The sequence below is a fragment of the Lepidothrix coronata genome, unplaced genomic scaffold, assembly GCF_001604755.1.
Source record: "Lepidothrix coronata isolate B3197 unplaced genomic scaffold, Lepidothrix_coronata-1.0 Scaffold33, whole genome shotgun sequence".
NCBI classification, from domain to species: domain Eukaryota; kingdom Metazoa; phylum Chordata; class Aves; order Passeriformes; family Pipridae; genus Lepidothrix; species Lepidothrix coronata.
Window position 1 is genome coordinate 2,351,209 of NW_016690213.1, and position 20,868 is coordinate 2,372,076.

General features: G+C 38.9%; 1 long non-coding RNA gene across 1 annotated transcript; it reads right to left on the minus strand.

Annotated features, from left to right (window-relative positions):
• Positions 1-1,502: 1,502 nt before the first annotated feature.
• LOC108495667 lies at positions 1,503-14,941 on the minus strand. The gene is made up of 3 exons (XR_001874190.1): positions 14,828-14,941; positions 5,140-5,286; positions 1,503-1,556 (listed from the first exon to the last, which is right to left on the minus strand). It is a non-coding gene; the product is annotated as an uncharacterized LOC108495667 (long non-coding RNA).
• Positions 14,942-20,868: the final 5,927 nt, after the last annotated feature.

The following is a 20,868-nucleotide window of genomic DNA, read 5'->3' on the forward strand; positions in this document are numbered from 1 at the left end:
GTGTGATCTACCAGTGCAATGGGATTTGCTCATATGAGTGGAGTCTGTAGGATTGGATGTAATGTCTGATACTTTCCATTGTCATCAGAGGGTCACTAGAACAAAGCACCAATGCCTGCACTAAAAAGTACTACTTATACTTACCCATCCTGAACGGGGATCTTTAGTGTCTCCTTAATGTATGTTGTCCCAACGATATGTATGATTTTTCAAAAGAAATCTATGACATTTTTTACTAAGATTCAATCAGGGTAATTTCTTACACCGGTCCTTCAGATAATGTAGAACATGGGGTATACTTGTTCCTGAAATAGATTTTCTTTTCAACTTCGCTGATTTTGCAGAAAGATATTTTATGAAAATCTTGTCAAATAGAAGAAGCTTTGCAGCAAATTCTCAGGAGATGCATTTTATTACAGAAAATCCTGTAATGTAGGATTTCACATTAAAGCAACATAGATTGAACAACAATGTATTTCTCAGTACAGACATTTCTTACTCAGCTTTTATCTCTGCCATGCCACTGGGTTTCATGCAGCTGTTGAAGTCTTAGAGCTGTAGCATATAGGTTTAGAACTGTCCTTTTATGTGTTTGTATAGTGCCCAGTGACTGGTGTCTTTGGCTCTCTGAACCTGTAGGCATTACAGTGATATGGAAGAGAGTAAGAGGTAAGGATACAGGTAAGGATACACTTTGTCTCTCTCCTACAGCAAGAATTACTTGCATTCATAAGGTCTGTGTGTTGCTAACATACTCTTTTTCTCAAAGGCTGAGAATTCTTGCAGATGCTACAGTGTTTGTATCATGCTGCTGTATTGTTGCAGCATTGTGCCAAAATAATAATTAAAAAAATCAGTTAAATTTAAAATTGGGATACTAATGGCCTCATAGACTTGCTGTCTTCTTTATTCAGTGTCAGTGAATGGCTCTGCTGTTCAGCAGCACTCATTAGTCTTTCTCAAGCGGTTGCTGTTGTCGTTATTATTCTGGGTTTTCTTTTTTCTTCATGTGCAATTGTTATTTTTATCAAAGTATGTGGGGAGAATGGTGTGCACACAGCTGTGTGAGGAACAAATTCAGAAAAGGCCAAATCAGTTTGTAAGAGAAATAAGGTGTATTGCCATCAAGTTTTGGGTCAGTAGCAGGGCACCAAGTGACTTTGGCTTTCTTAAAAAACAGACCAAGTCTTTTAATTTCTGAACAGAACAGGGGAATGCATGCAACCCACAGAGACTGGAGTCTCTCCAGGCCTATCTAATGTAACGAGAGAATTCTTTGTGAAATGCATAAAATGATGACATTTTAGTGGTGAGTGAAATATTTGATTACTTTTTCCATAACCTAAAATAGTTGGAATGTTCTTTTGCAATCCCATTCCCGGTGAGGACTAGGGGTGTGGAACCTCACCATATATATTCCTGAGAGACATCTCCAGGACAGTGTGTGGTGATATGGAAAAATGGGTTGAAAAATCTTTTTTAAGCCCCAAGGAAAAGTTAAAGGCATGCTCATCTGAGGAAACATCCAGAAGATGAATTCAGTCATGGTCACAAGTCTGAGGAGAGAAAGGTTGGACCAGTTGAAGTTTGGTGAGTGCTGTGGTGAGCAGTAAGATAAGGATGAGTGCCTGACTTATTCTGGCTTGTCTACGTGGCTGTTTGCAGAAGGGGAGAAGGGACACACTTCTGGCTAGCACCCTGGGACACAGGGCAACACAACCATGGTCCACGGGAGCACCAATTTGGTGCCATTCTAGAGGGACTGACTGCCAAAAAGACAGCTGGGCCCTGAGTGCCTCTTTGTCCCCTTTCAGCACACACTGCTCTCTACCACCATCCTGGGGGGATCCACATCCATGCCAACCTCTCCTGGGGCTGGTGTAATTTCTCCTCAAGTTTGTACATGTACTCCTAAGTACTGTGTTAGGGGCTTGCTTTTGATGCATGGACAGTGAACAGCTCTGTCACAGTTTAGCATCATGCTGACGCAAGCCATAGCCAACCACAGAAGAAAAGGATAGTCTTTGCCCTATGGAAATGGCAACTGGACATTCAGGAGGAATCTCATGGATTGAGATTCCTGGTACACAGAGAACTGCATTGGCATATGAAACAGGAATAGACAGGCATTTGGTGATATCTCTTTGAACTGCTTGGGGTTGCTTTCAAAGTAGACCAAATCTTTCTCTTCCCATTAACGTCATATTCCTGCTAGCAGAGGATTATGTATATTTAGTCACTGAGGATGGACTCTACGTTGTTCAGCATGGCTGTTTTATCAGGCTCAGTGGATAGTTTTTCATATTTTGTGTTGTCTGAATACAGAAAGACAGTTTATCAAAAGCTAGTTTGCAACTGGACTGTGTTGACACAGCATTTTGTGGGGACACAGAACTCTCAGAATGGCTGTTTCTAATGTAAAAAAACATCAAACCATTTTAAACTGGACCAGTTTCATTAAGGAGTTAGACCATGAATAGTCTGGTGCAAAGGAGCTAATTTCTATAAGAGATTGAAAGACTGGAAAGGGCTGGTAGAAGTTATATATTGACAGAAGATGAGCCAGACTACATCCTGCCTGTTCTCCAAATTAATTATTTGTTTCAATATTTATAAAAGTGAATAGGAAACAGATGGTAGAACTGAAGATGCTTGTTAGGTTTCTGTAATGGAGAAAGGAGAAAGAGTGAGAGGAAATCAGAATCCCACCGTAAGAGAGGAACAGGAAATTAAAACGTCAGACAACTGACAAAACTTCAGGACCACACACAAATATAAAGAGGTTTCTCATAGGATCTCCAAAGCATTTTAAATTTAAGTCTTCTCTCTTTTGCCACCCAGAAATCTGAATAAAGGGGTTTTTTAAAGAAAAGAAGAGGAAAGTCCAAATGCACATCCTCAACCCAGTTGTTAGAATAGAGTAAAGTCAAAACTTATTTGGAAATATGTATGACTAGTTTGGAAAAGTCTTACTGTGATATCTAGTGAGAAGACATAAAGGAGCAGAGACAGGAGTTCCTGACTCGTGTATGGAGTATCCATATCCTTGTCCTTGGGCCTAAGAATCCATGGTCTTTATTCTACAAAGACTAGTGATGTGGCAGACAAAGGTCTTGCAGATTACGATTATCAGGGAACCTGGGTTGTGTTTGTCCTCTGCAGTCATTCTGAGCACCCAGGGCTTGTAGTTTGTCCTTGTATTTGACTGAGTTTATGCTAATTACCCCTGAGGTGCAAGATGTGAGAGATGTGGGCAAGGCAGTCTGTGGGTAGAGGAGTAGCCTTACAGTATATGTTACACCTAGAATGTCAGAGTGTGGGGGGATGGATGTGAAAATAAGAAGGTAAAAGGATAGGAAGGCTTCATGTTGAATAAATTTGGTGAAATTGTGCCAGCTGTATTAACTGAAGGTCAGGATCTTCAATTTATGTGGGATTCTGATAGTCCACCTGCAGCCAGCACACGGCAATGTATTCTCCTCGCATGTCAGTAGAAGACAGAACTGGAAAAGCCACGTTGAACTTAACAAAAATCTGTTTGAGCTGCATCATTATCTGAACCAGCTGGATTTGGAAAGAGGTTGAGAATCCAAATAGGATTACTGGTCTCTTCCCTTCTCAGAACTGCTTCTAGCTTTAGAGGCACAGGGAGATATGTGCTTTGTCCAGTACCCTTCCCAGCTGGGAAGGGTTTGCTGTCGCTCTAATAATCTCTACTTCTTTAGTTGTCCTTTGCTTACGTCTCTTCATATTCAGCAGTCATCACTGAGTAAGGGCTGTCTGCTGACCTTTCCTTCAACAGCAAATTCTGAGCCAACTCTGCTGCTCTGCTGAGATAGGGATGTTTTTCTTTCTTTCTGTCTTTTTTTTTCTGTCTTGTGGTAGGGTTTTGTATGTCTCACTTTGACTTTGGCCAAGTGCCTTACAAGCTATGGACTCTGAATGTCTGCCTTATTTGGAGAAAAAGTAGTCTTTTCAGTTGGCTTGACCTCCCAGTAAGTTTCCTACTCTCCTTTGACCTGCTTCTGCCTTGCCACTCTTTGTATTGTTTTTTTCTCTCTTTCACATGTAAGAGTTCACTGATCCTTCTTCCTTCCCCCCAAAGGAGACGAAAAAATGTAGTAGCTGCAGCTAATTGTTCCCCAGTCCTTCTACTGGAGTTTGACGTTCACCCCAGGAATAAGACATTTGCAAGTTCACTTTCACACCAGGTCAGCAGATGCTGCTGCTAGGGATTATACTGTAACTTGTAAAATAGCTTACTTGAATCATGAATATGGACAGGTTTGCCTCATAGAGCTATTGCCCACTGCATTTTAGCATAGACTGGCAAGTTCAGCTCTTTGCAAGCAGGCTCTATAGTCAGCCCCTGAGAAATAGTCTGTTCTATCTTTATATTCCAAAAGTAGGCTGTTTAGGTCAGTATTGCTGAAGATAACTATAATTTTAGACGTAAATTCTGATCCCTCAGTTGGACCAATGAGATAAGCGCTAAGCCTTTAAGCCTTTTAGATCAACTGCAGACCATGGTCTACCAGAAAAATGGCTTTGTCTGCAACCAGCTCTTCCTATAGTTAACAACTGGTGAACCAAAGAAAGTGAGTAGCAGAACTCGGCATGGTGAAGTCCTTGGTCAATGACAATAAGGCGCCTGCAAAAAAGATGAATCTTGTGATTTCCCTTGTATTTGCTTTCAAAAGGAAGCATTGGAAGAAGAGGAGAAATAATGCAAATCAATGGTGCAGCAGTCCAGGATCAAGCAGAGAGTCAGTTGCGTTCATTCTTTATTTGTCTGGTGGTCTATAGAGGGAGTTTTTCATAAATTCATGGTTTTACATGGCACTTGTTGTACGCAGGTACTATGGGAGCAGCAAGTAGATTTGGTTTTAGCTAGGTGCCAACAGGAGGAGTTAGTGCTTTTGCCTTTTGCATTTCTACCTTCCTCCAAACATGAGCTTCACACGGCAGATAGATATTTCATGAACCCGGTGTTTCCAAAAGATCTGAACTGAGGTTGTCTGAACTTGTCAACTTGTCTGAAGTTATCATTTACTGACCATGCGAAGAAATCAGGGATGTTCAGGTGAGGGACACTAGGAAGGAGTGTCTTTGCTGATCACTGAGTAAGATGAGACTCACCTGTGAAGCAGGGTACAAAGGAGTTTTTGTACAATTTTCATCCGCTTTTCTTCTGACACTGTTTCTGATACAGCCAGATCTAAATTCATCCCAGTGGCTACTCCAAAGATGAGTTGTATTTGGTCTATTGAATTTGTGACTTAGAGGCTAAAAGAAGACATACATGTTACAGAAGTGTTGCCTGTGACTGATTGAAGAGAAAAAAGAATTCAGTCCCTTGTCCCAGCCTGTTCATCTCTGTGGGCTTTTCTTCCTTGTCAGAGAATCACAAAATGGGTAAGGTTGTAAGGGACCAGAGTAGGTCATCTGGTCCAACCCCCCTACTCAAGCAGTGTCATCCTTATGCACAGTGCACAAAACTGCATCCAAATTTATTTTTTTCAAGGCTCTAGCTAAAGGAAATGGATAACCTGAAATAAATCTTAAAGATATTTTCTTCCCGTCCTCTCCACTTAACTGAATCCTGAAATGTGTTTCCCTGGCATTCTTCCTGCCTGTCTCCCCCATCTTGCTCTCATAGGACTGTTGTTACACACAGAAAGTTGTCATTGTGATGGACAGGAGTGACTTGCACAGGAGTGACTTTGTAAGGCTCAGTCCAGTGTGGAGAAATGTACTGTTAGATGAGGAAGGAAAAGGATCAGCATCAGCACAATATCCAAGGAACTGGTGTCTTTTTCAGAGTTATGCTTATCCGTACTCTCAAAGCGTGCCTTTCATAGTGCTTCTTTCACCTGCAAGCCTTGAAAACCCCAGCCCCTGGTGGGCTGCCTCCCTTTGCATCAGTCCCCATTTTACCACACAGCCACTGCTGTCTGTGTGGTCTTTGAAATTCGCACAGCTTGGTGGCAACCAGTAGGGAGGGAAAATAACGTGTTTTATTTATTTAGAGTCAAGCACAGTTTAAACTCCATTCTAAATAAATAAAAACTCCTAGCCAGATTTATATAAATAAAAAAGCAGATTTTCCCCTCTCTTTTGGCTGCTGTTGAACAGCATCAGTTTCAAGACCACACAAGGAGCTGTGTCGACATCTCAGAAATGTGCAGTAGAAGCAAAGGTAGGAGGGGTAGGAAGGATCTTGATAACTTGCTTTGGACTTCTAATCCATGGAGGTTTCCTGTGGACATAAAGGAGTAGTCCTGACATTGTGGTGAGTTAAAAAGTTAGAAAACTGTGAGCATCTTAGGTCTGTAACACAGGAATATTTCTATAAAAGACCAGTTTTATTTCAGATGGTTCATCCACTCAACCAAGTCATCTGTGCAAATTGTAGGATTAGTTGACAGAGATGAGCACTATTATTTCAGTCTATTAGTATGGCCTAGAGGTCATGGAGCACCTATAAAAGGCAGTGATTTGAGGAAGAAACATTTTATTCTTAGGAGGTTGGTCACATTTGTCTTTTGGGGCTTGAGTTTGGATTATACAAAGGTTCCCAGTTTCCATCAAATGGTGCTCCCACACAGGTGCTGACAGTGCCATGTCTCCTATTACAACCATCACTTAGGGAAACTCCAAGCATGGTTTCATTTTCTTGGGAGTGAAATGTACTATGTCTGCACAAGGCTTCAGATCTCTCCTCACTTGCAGACCTGCCAAGCTATCAGGAAGAGTGACAAGCAGCTGCTATGTGGAGCACCTGGGTTTTGTTACTCCAGATGAGAGATCATAACAGGCCTTAAATAGATATCTACTTTAAGTGGGTTCTCCTTGTGGCAGCATTTACTGCGCTACTCGTGGATGAGGATGGGCTGGAGAACATGATTCTGCTGGTTGCAAGATTAGGCCGAGAACAAAAATAGCCCAGTTAATGATTGTTATTTTGTGACTGGTCAGAGGCCACTACAATTTTGATAAAAAAAATAAAAATCAAAGAAACACTCTTGCAAAGCAAAGCTTTTCTCACAGTTCATTACCTCTTTCATATTCTGAACTTCCTTGGGCTGGCGGACAAAATGATCAACAGATGTTAGTCCCATTGAGGAAAAATTTCAAAGAATAATTTTTAAAACATGTCCTTTTATAGCTTGCTTTTCCCATTTTATATATTGTATTTAAAGTTATGTATGGTCACATATCCCACAATACTTTGGGTTGTCTTGTTTTGTTAGTAAAACACCAACTCACTTTTCTCTTCCCGGTTAATGACACTGCTAAGGTCACAGCTTGTCATAGGCAATGGTGTTGGAACTCCTAAACATCTTCCCTAAACTCTTCTCCTGAGGGTAGTACATCTCAAGGCTGTATTGCTCTATGGTCCAGTTAGCAGTAAAATGCCATTTTTCTTTGCACAGATGAAGTAATTACCTACTTCTACGTGTGCCGGGCCAACTTGCAGATGATTGCTTCAGCTACCAGAAACTTCAGATATTGCAAATGGTCTTTGTCTCAGCCCGCTCAACCCAGAGACGTGAAGAGTTTCCCTCCTGGTTCTAGCTAGTGGTGGCTCAGTGAGTCTTTTTCCTTGAGAACACTCCTTGCCTCACTAGAAAGAACATACACTTTGAAAATGCTACTTAAGGGTAATTATTCCATTTAGTTCTTATTATTTATGTCAGTTAAGTAAAAATGTTTACTAGTTCTTAGTAACTTTGAAGGTGGGCACTTGGTGGTGGACTTGGCAGTGCTGGGTTAATGTTGGACACAATGATCTTAGAGGTCTTTTACAACCTAAATGATTCTATAGTTCCATGATGCATGAAGATAGGTAGTGTGGCATAGGCTCACGCTGCCTGCCTGCCTGAATTTCAGGGCCCCTCAGGTAGTTCCAGGTGTAGGGAAGTGGATTCCATTTTTATGTATGCCTATTATTATTTCAAAAAGAGATGCTACATTTTGAAAACCTTAATGTAGGGAGCTAGGACAGATAGTGCAAAATACTTTCAAACTTGAATTATATTGATTTTTTAAAAAAATTTTCCTTCTTTAAAAAAACCAGTTATTTAATGCTTTCTGCTATGGATAATTGCCTTGCAATTTAACCAGCCACAAGGTCATTTATTGCATTTTATGCTGAGCTGCCATGAAGGGTATCACTTACTTATCACAGTGGTCTAAGTAACCACACCAGAGACCATTCATTTTCACAACACAGAACAAAAATTATTTACCTGATTTTAGCTCTCAATAGTAATGAGAGATGTTTAAGGCCTTAAAGATAATTCAATGTGTGAGTTTTAATTAATTTCTAAAAATGATAGCTGAGCTATTAGAACTGAACCAGAATGCAGGTGGTTCTATACCTTTTTTGTTGGTGACTATGATACTATCTGGCAAGAATGGGGTCCTGGAGAAATTCTGTGCAAGTTTACATAAAACGATCAGCAGATCCAGGTCTTGGGATTCTCAGGGAGATGGAGCTGCTCTTCCATTTTAATTATTTTAATGGAATTCAGTGTAAATATAAGTTCTGTAACATCAAAAAAATTCTAAGAAATAAAAAATGAAATCCTGCAGGAGGCTATGTTTAAGGAGAATAAGCATAATAAGATGTGCAGCTGTAGGCAGGCTAATCTGGTACTGATTCAGAACAAAAAAAAAAAATCATTAAAATCTTCTTAGGACATACAATTAGCTAAAGATTGTAAAGCAATTGCTGTCAATGAAGATACTTCTATTTAAATCTGCTCTTGCCAAATAACTGGATTAGATTTCAAATATTGTGGGCAAAGTTAAATGTCATGACAAGCTGCTCACTTAATAAATTAGATTAAGATAATTAGCAGGAGATAAAAGCACTCCATACTGCAAGGATTAAAAATATTTTGTAAGAAGTATCTATAAAAAGGTTATCATCATCATAAGAATAGAAAAGTGTTTTTGTTCAGGAAATCAGTCAGGCTTATTGCTAGTCCACTGCTATTCATTTGACTCTTTTCTTCGAGTTATTTGTAAATAATTATGAAGCTATTGCTAAAAAAATATTTTGATGGAATCTCATTTTGTTCTGGTAGGACCTTTTTGCTAACCAGGGGGTACTGTTTGATAAGAGTATGTTTGGAAGAATAGAAATTTTATCACAGACAAATGTGAGCCCAAAGGTGTGTATTTAAGAGAAAGAAGGCCTCCCATGTAAGATTTCTGAATGCTAGAAATTGGTGATCCTGGAAGTTTTAGAGTACATGGTAGTCACCTAAGCTAACATGAGCTTTTAGGCTGCTTTTAGAAGCATGACTACAGTATTGTGTGAGCAGGTGGGAGAATATTGTGTAGGACTGGAGAGCTGATTATTGTTGTAGATAGGACTGATGAGCTCTTTATTAGATAAGCAGGTTAATTTCTGGTGTCTCTTAGCAAAGGGGATGATAAACCAAGAAAATACGGGTTAAAAAACTGCAGGAGTGCTCTAAGGGTCTATTGATACTACAGATGTTTAAGACTCTCAAATACAGTTTATAACTTTCATGTATAGCACACAATAGATACCAATATATCTGGTGTTATAATTTTATCTATAAATATATAAGCATTTGTATAAAGAAGGATGTATATATGTGTACCTGTAAGCTTGGGAGGTTTGTGGTAACACACCTTCTTCTCAATTACAACAGCATCCATACAAAAATCTTAGCCACTTAAAAGAACAAATTAATTCTGTTATTAAGTTGTTGTAATTAAACTTGCTTTACCTCATACAATATTTTTGCGCTTAAAATGCAGCAGTATCTGGTGTGACTAATATTATGTATACAACTATAGCTCCAGACAAGCTTCATTGATCTCAGTGGCATAGCGGACAGTAGGACTTGGCCCTCTAAAATTCAACATGTCAATCCTAAAATAATTTAAAAAGGAATTTCTATTATCTCCTCCTCCTCCTCCACACTGTTTGTAACCTGAGAGCATCCATGTGGCTAAAATACAGACTTGTCTTCTCTAAGTTGAAGACATTCTGCTCATATCAGTGGAGAAACAAACTACAAAATAAGGCCACCAGATGTTCAAAAATGTTTAAAGTTCCCTTTTTGGAAAGGTAGAAAATTAAATGTTAAATAAACATTAAAATGCTATTTTTTCTATATAACTATTCATTTTAATGGCACCCCAAGAGTTCATCCAAAGGTCTCTGGGTCACTAGGGAGAAAGTACAGTATATTTTGGCTTCACAGCCTTCGACTTGCTACAAAGAGCTAATTCTTCCAATTAATGAAATAAATGTTGCTGATATAGATGGATTGACAAATTAGTTTAAAAGCTAGTTTATTGAAGCAGATAGCAAGTCTGATATGGCTAGAATGCTGTAAGAGGCCTCCCCTGGCAGGAAACACTATTAATGACTATTCACACCTAGTTTACTCCTTTGGATATTTTCTGTCCACAGTAGAACTGCAACAAAACTAGGAAGTGTGAAGACTTTTTGTCATGTAAGGCTTTCAATAGGGCTTTCTGTTTAGGGCAAAAGAAACCCAATGGGACAAGATACTCAGACAAGCTGAGGTAGCTGTAGGTCTGGTATTCCCTGTTGGGCATACTAAAGTTTGATGTACTATTTAATAGAAAAGCAGGTTAATTTATGGTGCCTGTTAGGAAAGGTGATCATAAACCAAGAAAACACGAGAAAATAATTTCAGGGAATGCTCTGAAGTTTACTGTACTTGTTCTGTGATCAGATGCTGAAAAGTTAAATAGAGCAAGGAAACTTAAGGGAGAATTTCAAGGCTACAAGTCTTTTTATGTGGGTAAAAGACTCTTGGAAACAGTATGCTTTCCTTTCAAAAATACATTCCTCTCCTTGGGACAGCATCCTGAAATAGCTACATTTTAATTCAGTTTGCAACAGTTTATGAGAGCGGATGTATTGCAATGTTGGTATTTCAGGAGTGGATCAGCTCCATGGATTAATGCATTTACATGCCTTTTTAATGGTGGAGGTGGGTTACTGCACACCTGAGACCCTCTGTAGGGCATATTGATGTCTGGCTGCAATTTTTGGGCTTTACAACTTTTAGCTAACTAATGTGATAGCCTCTCTGTTTCCAGACAGGAAATAACACTCGCTGTCAGCTGTACTGTATGTAGTGATGGAAGGTGTGTTCTGCCTTGATACCTAAAGACATAAAAGGGGTTGCAGAGAAAAGTCTGAGGCTTTCAGCTGGTGCCCATCAGTGTAACGTCAGAGGGCTGTAAGGTGATACAGGATGTTGCACACTGCAGTAATCTGGATAGAGCAGAGCTGGCTTTAAATCTGCTACTTGATGGACCACAGTCAGACCTCCTACAGCACAGTGCTCAACCAGGTCTTTGCCAGAGCACAAATATGTATATAGCAAATGCAGGGATCCATGTTGCTGTTGCTAAGCTGCTTTTTTCCCCCCATGTGTTTGCTTGTTTGGAGCCTGGTCAGCTATGTGCTGTGCTGTGCTAGATACCAAAGAAATGCTGCAACTGGGCAGAAAGCAGTAGTGGAATTATCACTCATGGTCTCCGAGTCCAGCTCAGTGAGAATAACAACTTCAAGACGTTGAATTGAATTTCTTTGCTACTGTATGAACTTTAGTGTTAATTAGCTGTGTGAGCAGACACCTGTGCAGTACTAGCTAAACCTCCAAATCCTGACTGGACATTACTCTATGGGGAAAAAACTTGCTTATCATTTACATTCTGGTAGTAGCTTAGTCATAAAAACAGTTATATTTCTGATACATGTGGATAACCTCTTATTGTTTAGAGAGTCCAGGAGAGAAATCTATGCAACATGCCAACACAAGAATTTTGTTATCCCTTCTCTTGGGAGAAAAGTATGCAAAGAAAATAATTAATTTGTTGTTTTAAGAAGAATATTTTTACCTTCTAAGAATTACATATCACAGATTGGTTTGATTGCTATCATTAGCCTATCTGCTGCTGCAGTGTTTGCTTTGTTTCTTAAAGAGAAAAAAAATGTGGTGGTATATCTCAAACACCTGGGATATGAAGAGTATAGATTCGTATTAAAAAGGCTGGGGGTTTGTTGTTGTTGTTGTTGGTTTTTTTTAATTTTGAAGACTGAATAAAACACAGTCTCCACATTTTCCAGCTGTGCTCTGTCTACAGATTGCTCTAGAATTTCTGTGCCTTCAACCTCATCTCTCTCTTTTTAATTTTTTCCCCTCCAAACACTTCCAAGAGCCAAGACGATAGTTGCTGTTATGCGATAAAGGCTCTGAAAGGAAAAGAATAAATTAACATCAAATGGGTTTCTCCTTCTCCCACTCTGCCTACAGAATGTCTTAAGGAGACCACAGCACAGTATCAGTACTGCCTCCTTACACATTCTGTATCCCAAGAACCCCTCCGATTGCTTTGCAACTTCCAATAACTTCACTCCAAATAAAACTCCTAGTTTTGTCTTTCTTCTGTGAAATTATTGGTGGTGTCTTCTGGAAGGTGCAAATTGATGAATTCCCTCAGTTCCTCTTAATGTCTGAAAGAACTGGGATTGTCAAGTACTTTTCAGGGGCTACATAAGGACACCCTGCTTTAATTAATATCCAGTTGGATTCAGATAATGGCATCCCGTGTTTCACACTGTTAAAAAAACTGGTATATACCTGATGTCACCTGTCTTTGTCAAGGGTACCCCACTGATGTTGTTTCTATCTAGCCTACATACTAAAGAAAGAGTGTAAGTAAAATGTCAGCACTTACTGACATTTTTGTTGTAACTTACTGACAGCATTGTTTTTCAGTTAATAGTCTTCAGCAAATCAAAGGCTTATGGTTACCTTACATTTCTTGGTTCAGGCAACAGAGGTGAGGACTGACTTTTGGAAGAACACTTTACTGGGCTTGGCAACACCTCTGGTTGTAGCTGACTGGTGGGTCCTTCCTCAGCTTTACAGAGGCCTATGAGATACAAAAAGCTGACAAAAAGGTGAATGTAAAGTTCATTGCACAAAGATGGGATTTATTTCTGAACGTCAAAGTGACAACTTGTTTTGCCATGATTAACAAGGGAAAAAAACCTCTGATGCTTGTGGTAAGAAAATATGGCTGAGAGAATGGAGGGATGGCACTTTAGCTGCGCTGTGCTAATCTTTGTAGCTTTCCTTTGTCTTTTATGAGAGAAAATAACCATGTTTAGAGCTCATTGAAAGCAGCCAGAAAACTCTTGTCACTACATTGTATTAGCTTTGATCTGGTGTACTTGATTATGTATCTTTTGTTTATTACAGGCTCTCAATTTTGATTCTTTACTCTAAAAATTATACTCAGAGTATTGAATCACTTTTCTCCATATCAGCGGATCTGCTTATTGACATCCTGTTAGAGGCCTTTGCAAATAGTCTTCAAAAAGGAATAAATGAAAGACACCGGTGAAAAGTGAAGTTTGACCAGAGGGCAAAGTTCTGTCAAAAACACTTTATCTTTCTTTGTTACTGAGACACGACCAGATGTTTGTTTATAACAAAATGCTTGCACTGGGATTTTTGAAAGCCCAGACGAAGAAAACTATCTAATTGCTTCTAGGAATGCAGTCATGTGCTAGCTGCAACCTGGGTTGATGTACCTTAAAATGCTATATCTGGAGATTCTGCGGGTGGAATAAAAGTGTATACGTTTCTGCTGAAAGGAGATAGGGCTGTTAGTTCAGATACACACTGAACATCTGCTGTGCCTGAGCCTTGCGGTTTGACTAAATTAAAATGTCACATTAAAATGATCATCAGTCAATCAGAATGCTTCCTCACTCTGAGAGACATAACATCACGCTCAGTGCTGCAGTTTCCAGAGAAGTCAATGTGTTATGCTCAGAAAAAGAAATCAGAACAGTGAAATGTTTCACAATTGGGGTTTGTTTGACTTGTGTGACATCACAGACTAATGTTTAACCCAGGATCAAGCAACTTGGATTTTGTTGTCCCAAATGATCTTAAATCTAGCTAATTATTTTAATTATAAATTTTGATTATTTTAATCTTGGCTATTAACTCTAGTTAGCAAAATGAAATGTAATTAATATTCTAACTTTTGGAGAGTTTCCAATCAATAAAGCTGTAGCACAGACCACAAATTTGTGTTGTTTCAGTGGCACAGAGATCATTTTCCTTTTATTTAAACTCCTGGATAGCTATTTAAGACTAACAGACTACAGATATTATGAATTATAGAAGCAGAAATTGCCAGAGAAGCTCTGTCTTATTAATAAAAAGAAAGGCATTACTAAAAGAAAACCCAATTCTACCAGAAAAATTAAGATAACCCTCTTTCACTTAGCATTTAGCTGTAAGTTGTCCATGGCAAAGGATTATTTCTATAAGCACAATACAATTTGCTAAAAATTAAGTAAACGTTTGTCTGAAATACCTTATGCGATGACTTGCAAGGCCTTTTGCTGTATAAATTTTGAATTACTTAGAAGTAAAAGCCTTCTTGTATTTATTAAAACATTTAACAAGTTCAGTTTTGGTTTTTGAATGAAGTAGAGAAGGTGTATTTTCTTTTGCACAGTGCATGTAACAATGTAATTTCTCAAGTCTATTTAATGTAGACTAGTCATAAATGTATTGAGCACTGTTGAAGTACTGTGCTAATGAAAAAAATTTCCATAAATCAACATACAGCAAGCTGATGTCCCCTTTCAGAAATGCCCACTGTATGTATCTGGTGCAATTTGGATGGTTTTTTGTCAATTAATTCAATAGCCAAATGTGAAAAAGAGCTTACTGCAAATATTTCAGAATTCTTGCTGATGGAAGTTACAGACCTGTATTGAGAGACTGGAATCAAGGGACAGATTATGCCCATTTGGAGCCTGAAGTACGTTATAGCATATGGATCCTGTGTGCTTCTTCTGCCCCCCTTCTCATTCCTTCCCTCAAAACTGCAATGAGAGGAATTCTTCCTTCTGTGGAAGCATCAGTGATCCTTTTCCTTTGCAGACAGGGGATTTCTTGGAAGACCAGACAGCTGTGCTTTGGAGGCTTGGCCTGCCTGCTGCACCTTTCCCTGGGTAATATTTGACCACTCCTTTATTGGAGGGATGCTGAAATAGACCTTGCAGTGATAGATCTCACTGAGATGAAAAAATGTGTTCATACTGCAGACCTTAAAAAGACCACACTACATTGGATAAATGCCATGTTGTCAACCTTTTTTAAAGAAAAAAAAAATATTTGAGTGCTAGACTCGTTTGAAAAATTAAAAAAATTAACTAAGAATCCAGTATTATCAGATGATCCCATTGTCAGAGATGGTAAGGTATGGCATTTAGGTGTCTGCATGTTAAACTCTCCTACCTGAAGCTGATCCAAAAAGTCACATTTGCAGGCAAAAATGTAGTTCTGTGTAAAGTTCTAAGGAAGAAAGCTCTGTTCCTTAAAGGGAAGATGATAGTGGCAGAACAAAACAGTGATACCTCAAAATGAGGTAGTCATTACTTTCTCATCTTGGATATTTTCTTTCTATTGACAACTGACCATGTCAGATTGCTGACGTCACGTCCACATATCCCAGCTCCTTTCTCATTGTAACTTTTACTGTCTTCCAAAGGAAAAAATACTGTAGGAGTAATGAGTGGCTTCTTGATAAAACTAGTAAGGTTCTTGTCACTGAGGGAAGCATTTTCTGTCATTTAGGCTGTGATCACCATGTGTCCAGGATGAGTGCACCTGGTCAAGGGTAACAGTGCATAGCCTGTCAGCTCTTCTCTATCTGCCCTATCACATGCTCCCAGCTCCCATATTTCTGCTGAAGGGCAAATCTGACACAGCTATGCACAATGCTCACTGCAAAGTCAGTTATCATGACAGCAGTTAATGCACTGTAAAGTTATTCCTGAGCTTGCCTTGTGGTATCTTCTCTATGCTGTCATGCCTTGTTCAGTGTTTTACTGACACTTGAGAATTTCAGAAAAGCATAAAGTAATCATATTGTGTTATTGTCATCTGCATTTCTCATGCATAGCTTATCATAAAAGGTTTCTTAAACAATTTCTTGGGTTTTTTTCCTTTAAGTGTTGCTGCAAATGACATCATTTGTGTGTGAGCTTCAATTGGATATGGTAACACCTTGTAAAGTACTTTAACAAGACAGAAATACTTAAATAACATTTGGGTTTGGTTTCAAAGATCTTCCCTTTAGGATGCTGCAGTAAATTCAGTCCCAAGATTGACACCCTTTTCTCTGTACAAATTTACTTTTTGGGGGCCAACATTTCTTCATGGTGCAACTTAATTTTTTTAAAAGGAGAAGCTACAGTAGTGCTCTACATCTACATTGGCTGTCCCTAGCCTTTGGAAAGAACATGGATTTACAATTAAGCATCAGGGATGCTCTATTTGGGTTTGTTAAATCCGTTAACAAGCAATAAAATCTCTGGTATTCAATCTTTCTCACTATTCATATATTTTTTTCATCCCACCCTTTCACCCTTGGCTTTGATTTTCTTTCACTTTTGCCAGTTTCTTTACAATCACTAAATAGAAGTGATGCCACTCCTGCTTCACAGCTCAGCAGACAGGGAACACTGTGTTGGGCCATGTCTATTCAGCCTCTGCTGCTTCTGCGGTTTGTTATAACTGAGCTTTGTCCATTATACCTCTAAAGCCCCTCTGAATGAAGCCTATCTAGTAAGGCCAGGCTCTTAAAATGGATGTGAGTACTACAGGTTCCTTATAGCTCTCTGTATTCAGCCATTACAGCACAACTGTTTTTCACAATATTCTTCTTTAACCCAATATACCCCTGCACTCTCCAGCCTATATAATCCTTCAAGTTCTCAGCAGGATTCCAAGAGATTCACTATGTCAGTGTATTTTCAAGCTCCAGAAGGAGGCTTTATTTTTATAAAATTAAAATAATTTAAAAAAGAAAGAAAGAAGAAGATGCTAGAACAGAATGGATTCTGTGAACACAGTTCAGAAGTATATGTATGGAATACAACACTCCTAACTAAAAGTCTTCACCGTTTCTTCTCCCCAGATTCTGACTAACCCTGGATGGAATAACATACATAACACAAGGGTGTCTCATGAGAGCAAGGCACGTTTATCCCCAATAGGCAAGAAAGGAAAAGGACCTCACCCTGTTAGTCACTGTGGTGATTAGAACATTTATTGGTTATGGGGAATGATGGCCTTTGCCACAGCCCATCTGTAGTGGGTAAAGTTGGTTTGCAGTTAGTTAGGAACTGCTCTCTGGAATGAAGCAGACCTCTAACAATATCTTCTTTGCCCTGAGCAATTGCAGGTGGCATCCACATTGATACTGAGGAGAAAAAGCTGAGAGAGAAATAGCAGGCTGAAAGAGGTCTTAGGGAAGCATTCCAGAGGTTGCTGGGCAGAATTCAGAAGGAAATTTCTAGAGAGAAAAATGGGATGCCTGTGTGGATATTTTGGTGAATTGAAAATCTTACAAAGAAAAGGCAGAAAATCCCAAGAGAGGTGAAGCCCAAAGCCTGTCATTTGGGTTTTTTGACACTCTTGAGTCCTGATGATGCCTGGCATTTGGAAGGAGGGGTAGGAATGGGAGAAACCAACCACCACCTGGAGGGAATTTGGAAGTGTTCATGGAAAGTGCACAGCATGCAGGAGAGGGAGTGATAAAAGTGCCACTCAACAGGGGGAGTTCCTCAGGGGAGCACTGAACACTAGCACAGCAGATAAATAATTCTGGAAACACTTTGCTGGCTGTTGGCTGGGGGTATAGCCAAGGCAAGGACTGAATATAGAGGCAAGAGCTGTTATTCAGCCAAACTCTGTAGCTGCACAAAACATGATGCAGAAGCCTCCTCTGAGTCTGAAGCAGGTACAAAACTTCTACACAAAGCAGAATACAGGCTGAAAAATACCACGCTGTGTTTAACTTACGCTTTTCTGCATGGCAGTTTTGGAGGACTGGAACACTTTTAGTTTAGATGTAGGCAGTGTGTTGATGGGATCAATATACTGGGGTTTCAGGAAAAGCTGGAGGCAGCAACAGGTGAAATGTAAACACAAATATTTACAAATAAGTGTTTCTCAGCATATATGAATACAAAAGCTTCTGCTGATAAAATTTGCAAATGTATTTGGGGGAAAAATATCTTTTACTAGACCAAAATCTTGTCAACCCCATCAAGAGGGTATTCTTACTGGAAATACAGGAGACTTACCCACTAAAGCCTTTAAAACTCGTCTTTCAGGTAACAGGGATGTTTACACCAGGTTAAGAAGTGATCTGAGGAATGGGTTTGTCTCCAGAAGACTTCCTTTGCTATTAGGTGTGTTGCTCGTAGACCAAGTAGGTAAATTGTGGTGTCACGGTGAGAAATTTGAGCTAGGGAAATGGAATATTCAGGCTTAACTTGCTAGCATGGGGTGAGGGTTTTTGAGGTCCAACCTTGCCCTCAGAGGACTGCTCCTGAGAGCTGAACAGGTCTTTGGTGTTACCTGCAGCCTGGTCCATGTGGGAAGTGATGTGGCATGTCTGACCACAGTGGCCTCTCTCTTTCCCTCCCTCCCTCCTGCAGTGCTGGCATTGGCTCAGCTGCGGAGCAACCTCAGCCTTTGGGACTGTGACTTTTCAGGTTACAGTAAGTTCAATTAGAGTTAAGGTTCACTGCAAGCTGCTGATGAACTGGCAACCGCTGTCTTGATGATCTGTTTGTGATTATCCCGCTGAGAATTTAATTTAGTTTTATTTTTGCCTGTTGAGTTTTGCTGTACGAGGGACCAGGCATTGCATTGCATACTCTGCATGAAACGTTATGGTTGCTTTTCAAATATGTAAATAGAGACAAGTTATTTCTCTCAAATCTCTAGCTATTAGGACTCATTTTTAGTGCTACATACATTTAATACAAATCCCTTGGTTTTGGAAGCCCCTGTTTCTGTTCTCAAATCTCAGTCTCTATTTAAAAGTAATATTAGAGTTGATTAACTGTAAGGAAAATAAATACTTGCTGACTAAAGCAGTGCCCCTAAACACAGCAGGTAGATTATTTTCAATGATGGATTCAAACACCTTCAGGAACTGCTTGGTCTTTCTGTTTACTATTATCAGTGCTGTAATTTTGTTATCAAGACTGGCAGTTTCTTCTCACAGAAAAACTTTATTGCAAGGCTGACCTGTCTAATACCTCCCTATTAGTAACAGAAACAAATAAGAGTTGATTGTTCAGCTGCTGTCATTTAAAAAGACTAAATCAACCTGCCACAAAAGAATAATTCCCTGTGGTAACTTTATCCATTTGCCCTTGGTGGTGACACTGTGGATACCACCCTGGTTGAACTATATATTAGTTCCTAGGGAAGCACTTTGAAATATATAGCTCTGCACAATGTTGTAATTGAAAAAATTCAATAGCCATGCATGGTTCAGTAATCTGAAAAGAATGCAAAGGTTCAGTTCTAATTGCTTTGCACAATTTAGTACCATTTTTTCTGTGCTTTCCAAATGAATTTATTCTGTTCTATGTGTGTCTATTATATGATTTGGCAGCACTGCCTATATACAGGCAGCTCTGTTTTTTAAAAACATGTATCAGTATTTTCATTTTATGTTTTGACCGCATTTTAAAAAGACTTACCTAACCAAATGACCCACTCTGGGTGTTTGCTCTTCCATCAAGAAGGGTGTCTGGTCCTCTAGAGTTCTGCAAAGGATTTGGTAACCTGTCAAATGAGTTAAGAGCCTGATTTTAAGATTATCCATTAAAGCAGTCTTTCTTTTATCATGTGTTGGAATTGAGTCTCTACATTCTCTTTGGATTGGGGAAGCTTTAAAAGCTGCCATGAAATATGTACTTTATAGCATCCACTCAGATTGACTTTTATTTATTTTGCATACAATTCTTCCATGTTTCTAGATATTAAACCCTGTTAACTGCCTATCTGTGGAGAGCAGCTATTCTGAAATCTAAGGAAAAATGACTCTGGACAGACAGTCATCAGACTGGAACTTCAGCTTTATCTTAAAATTGCTCTTTTATTTTAAACAATTGACATTACTTTATTGTCACATTTTGCTCTTAGTGCATTCCTCATATAAATCCTACATATAGTATGACCATACTTGAGATCAATTTTTTAAAACAAGTTTATCTAAAGAACTGTTAATAATATTAATATCTATAAATACCCCTGCGACTAAATCACCTTGCTTTTTTCGAGGCAAATTATCATACTCTGACAGGGATGGTAATAAAAGTTAATTAAGGTGTAATTCAGAATATCTATATCTATCTATCTATCTATCTATATCTCAGACCTTTTCTTCCAACTAACTAGAGGAATCTTTTGGTTGGTGGGGTTTTGCATCTGCTTATTTTGAGATTTCTGCACTGTTTTTGTAACGATATGGATGAAAAAAGAGTCATACTGGGATTTGAAGCAGGCAACACTAATAGGGTCAAATTGTTAAAGAGCTTAGGAAAAATGCTTGCAATATTTTTTAAGGTCTACATAGATATATATGTACAAAAGGCATGAATATAAATACAATCACACATTTCATGTGTGCCAAAATGTGTGCTAGTAAATATTACAGTGCTTTTGGGAGGCTTATTGGAAACACAATCCCAGATGAGGGAAGTGTGTGGGAATAAGTATATTGTCAGACTATCAGGATGTGAATGGTATAACAGCAGAGAGAAGGAACTTTCTTTTAAAAAGTAAATTTAAAATAAAATTTGTCTTCTCTACTTCCGCTGAGAAAACCAAAGACAAATGTAGACCAAGGAAGAGAGAAGATAAAGAGAAATAAATTAAGATAAACTGAAGTAAAAACAATAGATGGTTGAGAGGAAGTGGAGATAGAAATTCTTTT